We start from the raw sequence: 10,095 nt of genomic DNA, 5'->3' as shown, positions 1-10,095 counted from the left end.
AGCGGTGTGGCAGAAAAGAGCTTGAGGATACCCTGGAGAAGGACTCCAGGGACTCCTTGTGTGCCAAGGAACTCCTCAATGTCCCCCTACTCGTGGTGCAGAGAAGCATTTTGGCGAAGGTCAGGGAGCAATGGGCACTTGTCTGCACCTGGCACAGTCCTCCAGGCCATATGAATGGTAAGTAAATCTGTTGTCCACATCCACAAGGGGTGTAGGTGCTGGAGTCTGAGCTGTAGAAAGGTATCTGCATCCCCAGCTCTGCTTTGCTCCCATTCCGTAAACCTTGTGTTGTAGACTATGGGATGGATTTAACAAAGTTAAAACAGGTATTTGACCTCACAAACCTTATTTCACAGTGTTATGAAAAGTCATACAGGGCAGTTATTATTTCCCAGGCTCAGCATTCAAAGCAAACATGCTGCTGTAATCTTTAGCAAATACATTTTTGCTTGCACAATAAATCTGTTCAGAAATCACACATTTCCATTCAAACTAAAAAGTCACGTGTTGGGGCCTATCTCTGCTTTGTGCTGACACTGCATAGGCAGAGAATCATGTGCCTTCATGAAAAAAAATATCCCCAGTTTTAAGGCAGGACTTGCCTCAGAGTCACATAAGACTCATCCACATTGCATGTCACTTTTCTTCTTCTTTCATCACCAACCAGTCTTCCATGCAAGCAGACAGACACACACCACAAATACACACCGAGTGGCTGTCTCTATGCTGGGAAATAAAATGGGTCAGGTAACAGCCAAAAGAGAAGTACTGCACTGTACAGCCTATCTTCCTCCAGCTAAACTTTCTTACCCTCCAAAGCAGTAGGGCACCAATCCACACCAGGGGCAATTCCTGGCCCAGCTGCTGTTCTCTAATTGCAGGCAGCAGCTGGGAAGGTGCTGGATCGTCTCAACCAAAATCATGCCAAGAAGTCACCAATATAAGCTGTCACACGCCATCGCCCATGTCCTGGCACTGGTGAGATAATGCCAAGTCCACCAGCTGGGACATCGCCTGGGACCTGGAAGATACTCTGTAAATCTCTTCTCCATGAATGACTTCTGTGAGATGTTGGGAAAACTATAGAGGCTTTCTTATCCTTGTTGATCCATAAAATGGGGATAATAAGCCCTACTCTGTGTCTCAGCTGTGGAGGGAGGACAGAGCGTTTTCCAGCTTGGATAGTAATAAAAAGCATATAGAATCATAAAATCATAGAATACTCCAGGTTGGAAGGGACCTTAAACATCACCCAGTTCCAACCCCCCTGCCATGGGCAGGGACACCACCCACCAGACCAGGCTGCCCAAGGCCCCATCCCACCTGGCCTTGGACACCTCCAGGGATGGGGCATCTGCAGTTTCCCTGGGCAACCTGTGCCAGTGCCTCACCACCCTCATTGTGATGAATCTCTTGCTTATATCTAGGCTAAATCTGCCCCTCTCCAGTTTATTCCCATTGCCCCTCGTCCTATCATTACAAGCCTTTATATATGAGTACCCTGGCTGTACAACTCAGTTTATCCCATTGTGTTGATAATTTTCATTCAAACAGAGAGTAAAGACTGATTTAAGTCTAATTCATAATCAGAACAGAATTTTGACCACTGCTTTGAATTAAAAATAAAGACAATCACCCACATTGGAAACACTCATATTTAAGATAAACAGAATATATACCTTTAAAATGTATTTTTAAAAAATATTTTTCCCTTTTCTGAAATTAAGTAGTTTGCATTTTATTTCCTATTGGTAGGTATTTTTTTTCTTTCATTTGTGGGAGTGAAATATTATTATCCATTCCACATTTATTACCTACTTATTGCGGTTACCTGGAATGATACCACTACCTGAACTTCAGAAAAGCGAAGCTACAATTTCCTTATATTGAGGAACCTAATAAATGGGGTGGGAAAAAAACCATCAGGAAGTGGTTTTATTCAGTGCTGTGGATTTAAAGATTTTTTTTCCAGTCCCTCAATTGTCAAGAAATATACAGGAAATAGGCCTGTAGCTGGGAAGAAACAAAATAAAATGAACAGGATGAAACAGAGGGAGAGAGGGAGAAAAGTGAGAGGGAAAGGAAGAAGGAAGGAGAGAAAGCAAGCAAGAAGAAGGAACTGCCTGGGCTGATGTTTCTGTGCTTGCTCACGCGTCTGTGTGCCACTATGGCATTTACAAGGCTGAAACTCTGCTGGATGCAAAGCACCCTCGATTTTCAGACTTCAGTACGGATGATCCTCCAAATTTTATAGCCCATATGTAGAGCTACTTAGAGACAGCATGCTTGAAATGCATAGTCTGGGTACAGTTCTTCTGACTTACCTGGCCTTTCCCATATACATACAGTAGATCTCGATTTAAAACCTGAAAGGGATATACCATCTACATTGTCCAGCCAGGGGCTATATCTCCACTTTCAGAGAAGGTATAATTGTGAGGGAAGTGAGGTGGAAAGCTGTTACTTTCTGAAGAGTGCACAACACCCAGCAGGGCTTCACCTCTGGGTAACGTAGTTACATAGGTATAGGCTCTCCTTTGAAACTCATGCACAAGACTGTTCTGTGAAAAAGCTTCTACACAGCAGCAAGACTTTTGCAAACGCTTGTGTACCAAAGACTTTCAGACATATATGCTTTGTGGTCATGGGAAGCCATAAATGCAAGACTATCCTCCGCTACTGTGGGTTCACAAAACCGCAGTGATGCTGGGAGATGAGGAACACTCAACACCAAATGAGGGGCAGCGGCAAAATATCCATTTTTCCACGTGGAAGAATTCACTGGAAATGTGGTTAAAGAACAATATTCCATGACATCAATGATGTTTATGACATGCCCTTTAATTACCCTTACCAGTAAATCAGCATGTGTACTGTAGTACTGCAGAGTAGGGCATACTTCAAAGAAAATAATAGCTCTGTTGATTAGCTAATGAATATGCTATAAGAGAACTCAAGGAGCCTTTTCATTATTACTCACTTTAAATAAAAATGCTAATTAAAAACATATTGCATGCCTCTGGTCAACTGTTCAACTTCTGAACAATGAAACTCTCACATTCATTATTTTAATTATCTGCTATGTTTATTACTAGAAGAATACTCTCCTGTCTCCTGGCTACATATTTCATTCATACAAGCACAATAGTACACACAGAACAGATAAATTAATCTAATCATACCTGTGCTTGGAAAACGAACCCCCCTTCTCCTTAGGGCCAGGGAACCCCTCTCTGCACCCTGTCTCTTCAAGCCTGCTGTCAGAGACACAGACTTGGTGTTCATATATCAGGCACCTTCCTGCAGCTGAGGGTGACACTCCAGAAATACAGTGTTGGCAGCTTCCTCTTCTTCCTGATCACCTGCCGGTGAGGCTGAAGACAGCACAGCTAACAGGATCAGGTGATTAAGAGAGCTGAGATAATCACTACTGTTTCTCCCCAATTATTTTACCTTGACTGCTTCCATAGCAAAGTCCCCTCTCTGCTCAGAGTAATTTTACATAAAAGATCCTTTAATCTGGACTCTTTTTCCTCACATCTCTAAACTCATATATACTTTATGGGCCAGATTCTACCCTTCTGGAAGGCAATATATTCAAGGCAGCTGTCCTCAGGACAGCATGTAGCCATGGTGTCTGTGGGTATTCTCTGATGCAAGCAGGGCAACTGTAGACCATCCCAAAGTTACTGCAAAATTGCTGCAACAAGAAGTTTGGCAAATTATATATTTCCCTTAACTCTGCTAAGAAGTTTGCCATCATAAAATGTATGTTGCAAGATAAAACAAAAAATTCCAGAGCATTTTCTCAACCAAAGGAAATCTGCAAAATATTCATGTTTCTGTCAAAGGAGGCTGGTTGTGATGAAAATGATTTTTAAAAAAAAAACCAAACATGTACTTTCAACTCATAAAATGAGAACAACAAATGGAATCTCTCCAAAAACCTTTGCTGAAAAGTCTTAATCTTCTGATCACTTTACAGCTTCTGGTTCATCCTGCTTTTGTCCTGTGCTGCAGCTGTCCTTCATCTTAAGCCTTCTCCCTGAAAGGGTATATTCCCACTGCCTTCTGTTGCAACGTCTTTTATTAGCAGAGCTCTATCTGACTGTTACTACCTTGCTTCCCTCCCACCTGTGCTGAGTAGGTATCACACACTCATTTTTTTAACCAGAGGGAATATTCATTCTCCTTTAAACAGGCTGGTTTTGCTTAAGACAGAATTTCTGTGCCCAAAGTTCAAGGTCCCTCAGCAGCACCTCAGGTGGGCACGGCTCTCCTGCACCATCACTTAGGTGGTGGAGGTGGGAGCATGATGCTTGATGCCCCAACAGCAAGGGGTTGATACAACTTCCTCAGGTACAGATGGCAGCCTGGGCTTTCGGTGGCCAAGACTGACAGATAGTTCTGGCACCTGGCAAGCCCCTGAACCCCAGACTGCCCTGTTCAAGCTGTCTGGGAAAGCTAGCTGAAGCCTGTTCTGAATTCCTCTGCCTTTTACAAGGCTCCTCCCAATGGCTGGGGCTTGATCTACGTGGCTGTCTTAGGTAGTCTTATTAATTACAAAGGTGTCAAACACATACTTCTTGCCTTTGTAGCTAACACAGCTTTTACTTCAAACCGGACAGCTTACTGTTTCCCATATGCTTGTCTGCTTTAGCCAGCCATAATTTAGGGCTGGGCTCGTGTCTTTAAAAGGTCCTTATAAATCAGAGTTCACCTCTGCCACTGAGCCGCAAGAAGTTTCACTCCTGACTGCAAGGGGAGCAAGAGCAGGGCTGAGGCTGTGAGATCTATGGAAGATCTCGGTGTAAATCTGTGTGGGCAGAGAGGCAAGGTTAAAACTCCTCAGAACTGTGTATGGCTGAAACCTCAGAGTTGCATTTCACTCACATAAGTTTCCCCATTATGTTTGAAGCATCCTGAACACCTTTTAGATTGCCTGGATAAGGGAAAGCAGATCGTACATCAATATTGTCATGCCTTGGTGCATAACAGGTGTGAAATACAAGTTTCTTTCAGTTTTTCCCTAAGTTTTTGATATGTGGCTCATTTCAGAAGTGCCAATCCTTTGCTTTAGATAGGAAAGGTTTTCACAGTGTGACAGGTGTGACACAATCCGGAAGCAAGCGGTCCGGCCCACACCCCTGGCTGCTTGCACAGGGGAGAACTGCATACACCAGTAAAGGCTGTGAGATCAGGACTGGTTTACACTGGAGAAGAGGTACAGAACATGCCTCTCAGTGCCTATCCATGTCTTCCGTAATGAACTCGGCCACAGAGAAATGGTAAGATATCAGTGTCTTGTTTACAAAGTCCAAGTCTGCTGAGATCTGTGCTTGAAGTTTCTTAATTTTGCTGAAAACCGATTGTGGAGACTTAGCAAGACAAGCTGGTTTTCCTGAATTTCCTGCTTATACAAAGCTTTCATTTAGTCCAAGAAATTTTATCACTACTCTGAGCAAAGCATAAGATTGGGTAATAAAGTGGGAGCTCTAACTTTAAAGACATCGCTGGCCTTCTTCTGCTTAGCACTCAGTTAATCTTAATGATACTTCGGGAGAAGTTGCCTTTTTTTCTTTTCTGAGAGTCACTAAGTTGTACAGAGTACAATTTCTCCCCACCTATTCTGAGTGTAGCCACAGTCCTTTTAAAAATGTTGAAGGGATCAGTTGGTGGTTGCAATGAAGAATAAATATTTTGTTGTTCAAACTTGTAAGCAACTTTTCTTTTTCTTATTAGATAAAATAGTAATGGTATTTTCCAACCTCCAGAATCTCCTCTTCATCTGAAAAAAAAAAAGGCATATCAAAGTTACTGGAAACTACAGGACATCATCTTGTTATAAGGAAACGAGTATTGCTGTCTTCGGGAAACTGTTCTAGGCTGAAATGTCCCTAACAGTTTAAAATAAAATAAAATAAAATAAAATAAAATAAAATAAAATAAAATAAAATAAAATAAAATAAAATAAAATAAAATTAATGTGGTGACATACTTAATTCATTCTGTGAAGAACAGAGGCTCATTTCTTGCCCAAGCTACAGAAACCCCAAGAAGTGCCCCTGCCCTGGTGCCTGCCAGTGCTGACACAGGTGGATCTGCCCAGGCCTCACAGATGCTGCTCCTCACCTCTGTCACTGTTCTGAAGACAGCCTATCATCCTAGTGCTTCTTTTTTTAATAAATTTCCATTCAGGCAAAATGGAACAATTATAGGCGAGTGTGGGTTATGTTAGAAGAAGTACAGAAGAGTAAAAGATCTCATTTTAAGAAAACGAAGGCACATGGATGCACACACAGAAGATGGGTGCTTTCAGCCTGCAAGAGGTCCTTGCAGGCTTGTTGAAAGTCTATTTCAACTTCTTGATCCTCAGGCACCTTGAGCCACAGCAAGCAGAGACTGCCCATGAGCTACTCCTCATGGTGCTGCTACAGCTCTGTTACTGAAGCTGAGGCACAGCAGATCTCCCCTCCATCAGGCCTTTCCTCTTATCAAGACCACTCCTGCACCAGTGCAGGAAGCAGAGGAGGCAAGTCTACCAAGCTTTTGTAAAGCCCCATCTGTGTGAATGCTTAGCTGGATCTGCCCAGGTGGCGTGTAGACCTCTGTACTGCAAAGGGATCACATAACTGACCAGCCAAACACATGAGGCATATCCTCTCCCTCTCATGCCACAAGACTGGGTCCTCTGTAAAAAAGGGACAGAAAACAGCACTATTTTTTTTAAATTTTACTTATTCCCATGAGCCAAACAAGTAGGATTTGGATTGGAGCTGGGGTTTGGTGCACTACAGAAACCTAGCATTGCCCTTCCTTTATGAAAACTGCCGTGTTTGCAAGATGCTCTGCATGCCTCTGTTCATTCTTCAGGCTGTGTTCTTCACGGCATCAAAAGGTCCCAGACTGAAGGCTGCAGAGGTTTCCTTCCTGCTTCACCAAGAAGCTGCTTAGCAGACATCGCCTGTGTGCCATGCCATAAGAGGTGAAAGATTTTCAAGTTTTGTTTGTTCAACTTTGAAACACGGCCTTTTCTTCTATGGAACTCAGGATGTGTTTAACAGGAAACAATAAAGATGCAGGGCAGCTTTGGAGAGGAAGTAGGACACTTTAGGTAGGCAAAAAATAATTACTTGTGCTGAAACTGGGTCAAAACACCACAGTGTTTACCACAGCTCTCAGGAAGAATGCCACGGGGGTTTTAATAACGAAAAAAATTCAAGATCTCAGCATTGGGTCTCATCCCGAATAGTAATACATTTTCAGACCAAATGGAAACTAATCTGGCCTATAAATCATGATGCAGCAGATGTATCCCACTTAGTCCTGAAGCCAGACACTTTTGGTCAGCTAAAGTTGATCTTCCAACCAGCTTTGTTGCAAAGGCATCAAGAGACTGAGCTCTTGTCTTCATTCCTTGCCATCACTTCCATCACTACTTGTGTTCATTATTTCAGCTGAAGATAATTTATCTTTTGAATGAATCCTGTTTCAGCTTTTGGCCATGAGATCTTGTTATGTCTTTCTCTGCAAAGTCAAGGGCCTGTTATCAGCGACCATTTTCACCCTGTGAAGGGACTTACTGCACCAGTCAACTTTTAGTCTTCCTTTGGATGGTCTAAACAGACTATGGTCTTTACATTTGTCAAGGCCAGACATTTTCTCCAGTCTTTAAATCATTCTGTGGTTCTTTTCCCTACACTCGCCATTTTTTCAACATCATTTTCAAATATGGATGTCAGGTCTAGATGCAGCTTTCCAAAGCAGAACTACATCCCGTTTCCTATTCAGTATTTTTAGGAGTACATTGGCACTTTTGGTTACTACATTGCTCTGACAACTCTTGTTTGACTGCATGTCCACCCAGGCACCCAAATCCTACTCCCTTCTCCTATATATTATACCAAATTATATCAGGTATCTTTAAGGAAGGATTAAGAAGTGATTCCAAAACACTTTACAAACACATAACAAAGACCTCAAGCCTTTTGCAATATGTGGAGCAGAAGGCGCTTGAAACTGCTCCTCAAGACCTCAGCTTCCTGATCACTGGCCCACTGCAATAACCCTTGCCCTATATTTTAATACTGAATTCAGTGTGTTTGACACAACCCTGGAATGTCCAGTGTATACAGATTTAGGAACTGGAGGCTCTGTGAGGAATGAAGATCAGGACATCTGGATAAAGGAGATCTGGAGCTGTGAGCACGCAGGAAGAGTTTAAGTCCATATTGGGTTTCTGCAGCCCATGCTCTGCTAAGGCCTTTGGTAACAGGGACAGGGTGTTACTCCTAAATCCTTTCTTCTCTTGGAAAGAAGTAGAAGTGATATTATATTTTTGTAAGAACAGACAGTAAATTACCCAAGTTTTATACATCAAATGTTGCAGGGCTGGTGCATGGCTCTGTCTGGCTTTGCAGCAAGAAAATCAAAACAAATCAGCTGCTTTGGCTCCTCACTTCACACCCATGTGCTTGCCTTCTGATCACCCACATGTAACTTAGCCCACTTGTGGTTCTGGAAAGAGCCAGGCACCTCTCTCCCTCTTTGGGCAACCTGTCCAAGACTGGTTCTCTCTGCTTTACCCAGCTCACCAAACCAAGCCCATCAGCTGTTGCACCATCACACAACTCCATAGTGCTTGTACCACCCCAGGATTTGCCCTCAATGTCATGCTGAAAAATACTACTCTGGACTCCAGTAAGGATCTCAACTTATTTCAAGCACTTTGAACACAAACAATATGATTATGGGTGAGGGTGACGGGAATCGAAGACAAAACCTGGGACCTAAAGAAGACTGGAGCCCAGGGTAACGCACGTGGCCAGGAGTAGTCTTCTCATGAAGAGCCACAAAAGCAAATGTGAGACTTCTGATATTGCTTGGTGGGGGACCCTAAAGCAGATGCCTCAAGTCAGTGGGTATTTAATTTCATTGTTTCCAGAGAGAAGGTGCTAAAGTGACAAATAACCATAAACTCCCACACCCCAGCTGTCACTCTGGAGCTTCGTTCTGGTACCAGAAAGCTGATCTGGTGTCACTCTGGCTTGTTCAGCCTTACTAGTAACTGCGAGCAAGGGTCAAACTCTTTCTTTGTTCTTTTTCAGCCCATCCCAGGGACCGTCACTGAAGAGGAAACAGGGATACCTGAGGAAAGCACCTAGGTAGGCTGTACGTCAGTAGCAGGGCTATTGATGATGTATGAGTTCAGAGCAAAGTCTAGCTCACACACCCAGATCTGTGCCAGCTCAGCAGGACTAAAAGGTGAAAATTAAAAAAAAAAAAAGAGAAATCTTTATTTTGTCGAGCAGTAGCAGCGCCAGCAAACAGTACAATTGGAAATCAGTTTTAGTGAGTAGGGAAGTACTGTTCTTACAGTCTTTTTCTACATAAAATCTTAGCACAGAACCTGGCTTTGAGCTCCTCAGCATCTATACAGCAGAGGCAACGTGGTACTGTACACACACCCCGCCTCTTGCTGGGAGATGAAAATCTGATTTAGCCCTGCTTCTGTTCCAAGGAGGCAACATATTTCATTCTTGATGCTTTTGGTGATAAGAAATAATGGGAAGCACCTTCCGTAGTGAAGATGTTTTTTCTTTTTATTTTTTTCCTAATATAATCTAAAAGAGCATTTTCACCCTCAGATTGAAGAGAATTCTTTTCACACAAGGCAACTTCTACCTTGCTATCTGCAGGAACCACCCTAAGCCAGACCCTAGGGTAAGGTGGGGCTGAATAGGGAGCAGGGACTCCCAGGAGCCCTCTTATATTGTGCTGCAGCATTTCAAAGCAATGTAGCTTTCCACAGGCTGCTCACAAGAGCATCTGCAACCAGCGGAATTTTTCCGCTGGGTCAGCAGCCCAGAACTGGGCCAAGCCAGTCTGAACTTCCTTTTTTATGATATCTCCAAGTGACACAGCTCTGACATAGCCAGCAGTGAGTTTTGCACTAGGCTTTTCAGCATGGCACACCAAAATTCACCCTGGCAAGAAAAAAAATTTTTAAAGGATGCAACCTCACCTAAGGCTGAACACTGTTCAACACCAGTTAGCAACAGCTTTTTAATCCATTTAAGTGTCAGCACGGAGTAT

The sequence above is a fragment of the Phaenicophaeus curvirostris genome, chromosome 3 (genome assembly GCF_032191515.1).
Source record: "Phaenicophaeus curvirostris isolate KB17595 chromosome 3, BPBGC_Pcur_1.0, whole genome shotgun sequence".
NCBI lineage: Eukaryota > Metazoa > Chordata > Aves > Cuculiformes > Cuculidae > Phaenicophaeus > Phaenicophaeus curvirostris.
Note: the sequence above shows the minus strand (reverse complement) of the source record.